The sequence below is a fragment of the Hibiscus syriacus genome, unplaced genomic scaffold (assembly GCF_006381635.1).
Source record: "Hibiscus syriacus cultivar Baekdansim isolate YM2019G1 unplaced genomic scaffold, ASM638163v2 tig00111244_pilon, whole genome shotgun sequence".
NCBI lineage: Eukaryota > Viridiplantae > Streptophyta > Magnoliopsida > Malvales > Malvaceae > Hibiscus > Hibiscus syriacus.
This window is the reverse complement of record NW_024063033.1, coordinates 685013-693994: the sequence shown is the minus strand read 5'-3', so window position 1 is coordinate 693994 and position 8982 is coordinate 685013. Positions and strand designations below refer to the sequence as shown.

The 8982-nt window shown below is 29.4% G+C and overlaps 1 pseudogene; it reads right to left on the bottom strand.

The window, feature by feature from the left end:
• Positions 1 to 886: 886 nt before the first annotated feature.
• LOC120157349 lies at positions 887 to 2305 on the bottom strand (annotated as a pseudogene).
• Positions 2306 to 8982: the final 6677 nt, after the last annotated feature.

The window sequence follows — 8982 nt, the reverse complement described above, 5'->3', positions numbered from 1 at the left end:
GTAACCCTTTCTCCCCTCCTCCCTCTTTTTTATGATTTTGGTTTGGTTTCGTAGGAAAGAAGAAAAAAAGCTTTCTTTGTTGTTTCGAAATAAAGAAAAAAAAGAAAAAATTTAAAATCTCAAGTTTTGATTTTATTCATTTTCGAAAAAAACCGGGATAACCCTCTTAGGCCAAGCATGGTGGTGGCAAGGTATGGTTGCAATCAAACTTAGGGTTTGGGCTGGATTTGGGCTTGGTGTTGGGCTTCTATTTGGGCTTAGTGTTGGGCTTGCTGTGTTGGGCCGATTGTTGTAAACCTTGTAATTTGGGCTTGAATCTCGGTTGGGCCCGAATTTTGTAACCTGAAAATGATAATAATAAAAAAATATTATTAATAATAATAGTAAAAAATATATAAAAAAGGGCTCCGAACGAAAATCACAGTCGACAACATCTACATTGACCGAAAAAAATTAGGTACCTAAATGGGAGAAATGATATAGTTTGGACACTTTTGTTTATATTAAGCCAACTATATATGATATACATATATTTATATTTTTTTCACTTTTGTAAGTATGATTTATAATTTTATTTTTAAAATAAAGATTTTGAAGACAAATAATTAACCTAGGGTAAGTACAAAGAAGTACCTATTCAAATATCACTCCCAACCTTTTGACATGTAATGCTCACACATGTAGTATTCATGGTATTTGAACTCAATACCTTAAAGAATAACAATATTTCTTTTACCACCGAGATTGCTTGATTCTTGCTTACTAGATTAAATTACAGTGGAACGTCATCATTTAAAAATTCTTACATGATAATCTGTAAAGCCTAAAAAGAAAGTTATAAATAGTTTCACAATAATTTAAAATAGATATAATATAATAATATTATTTATCCAGACATGCCATTTAAATGGAACATATTGTTATTTCCCCTGCCAGATCGTTGGTAGATAGACCTAGGCCGCCAAGCAGTCCTGGCTCTTAAAACTTGCATTCCACTCTCTAGCCGAAGTATGTGCTCTAATTCCACCCCTCTATTGCAACCGTTGATCCAGAGATGATTTGTTTCATTGGTCACCACTCTTGATAAAGATTGGATCACATCATCTTTCAAGCACTCCTTTCTGTACTCGAAATTGATTTTCCACAGCTCATGGATGTGTATAATCGAGTTTAGAGTACTCTGAAAATCAACCATTTATATTTAAAACTAATGGTAAAAGTAAAACAAAGCATCTGAATTAATTATTTACCTCCAAAATCCAGTCAAGATACTTGGCATTGTTCACGTGGTAATTGACATCTAAATCATTCCATCCAGGCTGCAAATTTGTTGAGAGAAATTAAGCATAAAGAAACCTACTTATTTGTTTAGCATATAAGTTAGACATACAGTCTATCCAGATTTGCATGGTCTCAATTCGTGGAATTGGACATCTCTGCGTTTCGACGATGGGGTCGGCATCCATCGTAGGATAAACTTTGATCTCGTCTTTCACTTCCTCCGGCAACTTGCATGTTTTTCTTGTCTTCTTATTCATCATCAAGCCCAAGCTGTGCACACATTCCCCACAATTAACTATCTCAATCATATGTATACATGCATCACTGGTGATTTAAAGGGTAATAATTAAATTTTAACCATGAAGCTCGAAGTAGAGTTTCGCCGGTGTTGATGTCATTCATGATCCACTCATAACGCCCACCGATTCCCGATGTAAAAGTCCAGTTGAATATCTGAACAACATCACCCCTTCAAAACCACAATCACTTTGTCAACAAAAGACCAGTAGTCATTTAAGAGATAAATAACATGCAAAATTTCTACTCACCAACAAGGATATCAATCCACCTCAATACGCATGTCACGAAATACCCATACCAAGTCCATTTTAAGCATTCCCGGCGTTGTTCCGAAACGTTTATCAACTTGCAGACCTAATTTCTTGCTATAGTTAAGCAATGTCTCCTGTATTACATATATATAACAGAAAAGGTTATCAGATACAATCAAATATTTATCATATATGACGAAAGATATAATTTGTGTAAATTAGCCTGTAAATAATTCATTATAGCTTTTGTTGACATTTTACATTCTGTGTCAATCTCGAAAGATCTTACGCAAGCATTCTGCTGGAAAACCAGTCCACCTTTTATCAATCTTCCTGCTAGGGTCGAAGGGTTCCATTGAAATTGCAGGAATGTAAGATTCTTTCATTCAACTACTTTAAAAGGGTACTTTCAAGGAAGAAGAAGAAGAAGTTATCGTACCTGGTGGTGAAGTCATATTGTCCTTGTCTTGCATGTTACGTATCCCTGATGGTACTCGAATCTCATCGCCATGGGCTGGTTAACCGTTCGGTTTGATCTTCAAACTACTGTCCACACGAAATTTGACCGTCTTTTCAACCTCATCAATTAAGCAAACCTTTGATTTATTGGCTGGATTCCAGGTTGAAGGATAGGGCAGCGTGCAGAATGTGCACATAATTGCCATGATATTTAGATGGAAAACTGTCAACATTTATCAACACTAGAAGCAGCTGATGGGATCAAATCTTTGAGGGATTCAACTCCTCCTCAACTATATATAGAAAAATATTGTTATTTTATTATTTTTCATAAAAGTAATTAGTTGTTCGACTTAAATTTGTGTCAAATGTTAATCAATACTTCATTTTATAGAAAACTTTTATTATTATATTATGAACTCAGTTAACATTTTATATATTGATAGTTAATAATTTTATAAACTTGGCTATGGAACTTCAATGAATATTTGACTTACGCTAGGATTGAATATGTTGAAGATTTAATATGTGAAGTGTTAAATTAATTAGTACTCATTTGACAGGTCATTTTAGTTTTTCATCAGATTTATCTCCAAAATCAAATGATAAAATTGAGTACATGTCACGAATTTCATACTTTAGTATAGTGGGATCACTCATGTATGCTATGATTTGTACATGTCCAGAATTAGCATACTTAACACGTGCAATCAGTAAAATTAACATATACGTGACAAATTTATGAAAAGAGCCAACACATTAAAATAAGAATTTTAAGTAAATTAAACATTTATATACTTAAAATATTTATTTTCGTGATTTTTCTATTTTAATAAAAAATAAATATATATTATATTAAAATTAGATGTGAGTCTCATTATTTTTTAATATTTATATCTTAAATTTATATTTTTTACCTGTGTTGGATCGTAAATTAATTCAAATAATTTTCATAATTATGATGAAGTTAGACTTAAAAGAAACATGGAAACATTGATTTGAGAAGGAAAGTTGATGGTTTTGGAGGGTAGGGTTAGCAAATTAAAGGATGGGTGAGAAATTCATAGAAACTAAAAAAGTTGGTAATTTGTTGAAATTAAAATTTCATCAAAATAATTGCATATATAGTAAGTACGTTTTTATTCAAAATAACAATAATAATATAGGAAAGTTATAATTTATTTTATATTCAAAATATTTATTTTAAGATAAAAATCAGAATTTATAATATTTTAAAATAAAAATAAGTAAGATAAATAATTATAACATAAAGATAAGAATTATGCATAAGTAAACTAGTATAATAACTATGTATTTTTGTAACACAAAACTCTTATAATTGTTTTTTTATTAAGCTAAATTTATTATAAAGTAGTATCTATTTTAAATACTCTTAACCATGTGACAATAAACACTCAATCACCTTTGCATTTACTGGTGCTCGAACATGTGACATCTAGAATCAATAATATTTCCGTTGACCACTAAGGTAAATTGGTTTATACAAGACTCTTATAATTAATTGATAGCATACAACTTTGTACACAAATATATATAGAGAAAAACGTATTCGACACAATGACAGTAATTTAAAAAAAATGCTAATTAACACATATGTTTATCTAATTAATTCATAAAAAAAATGTGATCCTTCGAACTGTAACTCCCAATAAATGCCGGACTTTCTAATTTTAGATATGGATAAAGATGAGAAGAGATAGAGATTTGGATAAAGATGAAAAAGATAGTGATGAGATTAAAATGAAGGATTTTAAATTGTTTAAAAATAATATGAGATAAGGATAAAATAAAGAAAGAAAGAAATAAATAAAAATAAATTTTGATAAGAAAACTTATTGTAAAAGTAGCATCGAAATTTAGTTTTGTCTCAATTTCATCTTATCGTCGGAATAGATTTTTACTTCGGATATCTGTCGGTTACAGTCTACAGCGCTCAATCCCTATAAATTGTTTCCCTATCTTGTAAATTGATAATCCAAAAGTTATCTTTGAATTCCAGTCTTTATGTGGACTAACTACGACTATCGTTGTCAGCACCAACTCTGTTTTAAAGCTTTGAAAAAACTCGACTCGGACTATATTATCTCAATGACAATTGAGCTCGATCTCAATTTAAACTATAAACTAGAACTTGCTACCCTCCGATTCTTCCTCCCAACTATAAACTAAAACAACATACAAACCAACAAGCTCTTTTTGATTTAAAAGCATTTTGATTTTAAAGGAAATGTAGATTGCCAATCATATTTCTCAAAAAAAATTGAGAAAATAACCCGAAGGTATTTTAGTGTTTTTAAATCCTCACAATCAGAATTTGGTCATCGCTTTAACGCTTGGCTTTTGGAGAAATTAGCTAAGTATGACAATACTTAGCATCTTAAAAAAAATAAAAATAAAAACTTTGAAAATAAAGAAAGAAAAAATAACTTATATAAAACCCAAAGCAAAGAAGAAGAATGAAATCTAAATGTGTTTTCCATCTTACCTGAGTGGTATTTATAGCTTTTTAAATCCCTAAAAATAATGAAAAGATAATTTCCAAAAGTAAGAGGTATTTATAGCTTTCTAAATCCTTAAAAATCATGAAAAGATAATTCTTAAAAGTAAGAGATAATTCCTAAAGATAATTCTTGAAAATATTCAAACTAAAATCCTAAAAATATGAGATAATCTTGAATTCAAATTTCAAAAACACGTTTGATTCATTCGTCCTTTTAGAAGCGTTGATTGGATCTTTTAAAAGATGTTGACTCAACGTCACATCAGATGTGTCATGCCCACTGATCCAACATTGATTCCGAAAATAAAAAAAGGGCATAATTATGGCTTTTTAATGCAATTTCCAAAATCTAATGTTCTGTATAGAAAATGAATTAAAACGAACAAATTAACCACACAAATCAACAACTAAGAAGTAAATTAAAGATAAAATAATAACTAAATAAACCACCTATCATAGGTTATAGAAGGTAAAAAAAACTTTACATCACTCGTAAATGCAAGAGTATAAATCTAAATTTGACGTAGCTAGAGACGTATCCACACGACGTAATATATTATTATAAGTGGTTGATAAGTGTTGTAATTTCTTTCTGTAAACAACCCAAAGTGCAAAGTCTATCCAAACTCGGTACGAATCTCCTTCCAGTGTATGCCCTAATTTGGTTAGCTTTTATCATAACCATGTGTTCACATACATTATGCAAAAATGAAGTTGTCGAACATAATTAAAAAAACGTGTACATATTTGCTAATGTGACCACTTGGAAGCTTATCATTTCAATGATAAAAACGTATTCATTATGTAAATGATATGTTAATTTTTTTCTGAAAAAATTAACATATCATTTTTTTATTAAAATCGATTAAAATGTGAGTATCCAAAACTATAGATATATGATTTTTTTTAAATATATATGATTAAATTGTTTTTGTGCCTATATGTTACATGTATATATTATAATATATAAAAAATATTATAATATATGTTTTTTTAAGTATCTTTATTTTTTAAAGTAAATTATAATATATCATTTTATAACTTTGGGTATATTTTTAACTTTTTAATAGTGTTTTAATTTTTATTAGTTTTTAATATAATAATTTAATTTTTATTTTTAGTATTTTATATTTATTTTTTAAATATTTTTAAATTTTAAATTCAAAATATTTTTATTTTTTTATAAAATAAATAAATCCTTAAACTTTAAAAAAATCAATTTGGTCTTGAATTCAACAATTGTTTTTTTAATTTAACATATCTATCACATCATCAACCACCGTAAATTTAACTTCATAGTTGTCAATATTTGATTTTATTGGTCAACAAATTGTTATAAATTTAACAATCCAAGATGATAAAATAAAAAGAAAATTATATTAAATAATTGAAAGAGGACAATATAGAAATAAATAATTGATTTTAAACAGAACAAATGATTGGAAATGAGTTGAGACCTGTAACTATACAGTTTTCTTAAGATAAGTTTTCAGTCACTCTTTGTTTGTCTCCTAGGATACAACAACTATAGTTGCACAACTACAGAGATCACGAACTATAATTTTACTTGCGCCTATTACTAAAAACTACTGGATGAGATTTTTTTTTGAATTATGTTTATCTTAGAAGGTTTGCTATTTATAGGTGTTTTGCATAGGAGAAAAATTGAAAATAATATATTTCAAAATTAAGGTATAACAATCCTACTAGAACTATAATATTGTATTTTAATCGAAATAAATTCGTAAATAATATATTTTGAAATTAAAGTATAACAATTCTTTCAAAAATATAATATTATATTTTAATAAAATATAAATTCCTAAACTACAAGACATTACCCTATTAATATAAAAATCCATAAAATGTAATTTTAATTCGGACTATTAAAAATGATATCAAATTTTAAGAAAAAAAATTAATTCAAAATGTAAAAAATCCTCATACGGAGGTCTTAATCAATCTAGGCATTCAAGTCATCCACATAGTGTGTATAAGCCTACACGTAAATCACAATCTTGTCGACAATCTTTTTCGTCATGTTTAATATTTGTATTATTATTATTATTATTATTACTATTATTATTATTATTATTATTATTATTATTATTATTATTATTATTATTATTATTATTATTATTATTTCAGATTTTACAACAAACCCAAAAATAGGGCCCCAAGTTACAAAACCCAATACAAGCCAAAGTATAATGGCCAGCCCAAATTCGGAATTCATCAGCAAGGCCCACGTGAAACACCCAACCCGTTAGGGTTTTCACCCTAAGTTCTTCACTCTTTGCATCAGCCGGCCGCCAGTCCACGACTGTTGGATCTGGTGTTAGATCTAACGGTCTAGATCACCCAAAATTAGGGTTTTCACCCTAAGTTTCCACCTGTCATTGCCACTAACCGAGCCCCCTGCCATGTCAGAAACACAAGTCAGCAAGCAACCCCAACACACACAAACATCATTTCATGGAAGAAAAAAACAAAGCAAAATCTGTTAAAATATGGGTTATATAAACCCGGACGCAAATGTAAAAAATGGCTCTCACCCTTTGATTTTCGAAAGGAATACGAAAGGAAAGCAAAAACAAGAAGATTAAGGTATTTCCTTCATTTATTTTCGGTGTTCGAAGTAAAAAGTAAAAAATAAAAAATAAATAAAGTAAACAAACCTTCGAAACCCTTTGCATGTAACCGAAACCCAAAGGAGAGGAAGAGAGTAGAAATATCTGAGTCGTGGAGGGGGTCTTCACGGCGTCCAGAGCTCGCGAGGAGGCGAGAGGCTGAAGCTTTTTGGGGTTCTTTATGTCATTTAGGAGTCTCTTTTAGGTAGTTTCACCCTTAGATCTAGGTCTAGGGTTGCATATCTGGGCTTGGGGAGCATTTTGGGTCGTTTTGGGAATTCTAACCACTGTGTGCGGCGGGTGGACGATGGCCGGAGGTGGTTTGGGGCGGCCGACAGTGGGTCGGCCGAGGGAGCTTGAGAGAATATGGGAGAAATAATTTTTTTAAGAAATAGGTTTTAAAATGAAAATAAACACTAAAAATGTTATTTATAGGAAAAGTTTCAGGGGAAATCACGTATAGGTCCCTCGACTTTTAGCTCATATTTGTAAAACAATCACCTGTAAAGACTTGTTTTATAATTTCCCGTTTATGCTTTTATTTTTTTTGGTTTAATTACCTTTTAGTCCCCCTACTTTATGTGTGGTTTTGCATGTTAGTCACATGCAAGGATTATTTTTGTAATTTACCCACTTTTATACATGTTATATATGTTTTGGTTTAATTTCCTTTTAGTCCCTGTATGTTTAGCGTGTTTTTAGAGTTTAGTCATCTGTAGTGGCTTTTTAATTTTTTTAACTACTTAGGGACTGATTTTATAATTTCCTTTTTCTTATTTTGAATGTATATTTTAGGCTAGGAAAAATGAAATATTTATGAAATAGCCCCTGTAGTTTATGAATGCTTGTATTTCGAACCAAAATTTATTTTTTTATTTATTTTAAGTTGGCCATGCAATTTTAATTTATTTTAATTTAGTCCCCATATTTTATTTTTTTTGTTCTCTGTAATTTTAGCACTTAATATTGAAAATGCCCATTTTAGTCACTTGTATACTTTATTTTATTTTAATTGTGGCATGATGGTTTGATTGTTTATGTTGTAGTCCTATTTTTTATTTTATTTTAATTTTTGCATGTTGCTTGCGTGATAGTTCATTTTAGTCCTTAATTAATTTTGGATATTATCCTCATAAGCATCACTTGACTCGAATCGAAATAAATTGACTAAGGGTAATATTCATTCATTTTAATATTGTCGTAAAGTGATTGTCTTAACGTATAGGAAAGTTACTTTCGATAATTTTAAAACGATAATATATCCCATTTAGTGATACGAATTAAGTCGAATTCACTTTAAAATTCAGGGAAGAAAAAGATCATGTTATTTTAATTAAATTCATCGAGGAAAGATTGTTAGATCGAATCTAAGGTCTCGTCTCGAGATATTTAAATGATTGAACATCCTTATTCTCATTAAATATTGGTAAAATAAATAATTAATTATACTTGCTTGATATTCGCTTTTTTTTTGCATGTGTTTTCCTTATATGTTTTCAAAATAAAAACATTTGAATCGACATTGAGAATAGTAATATCT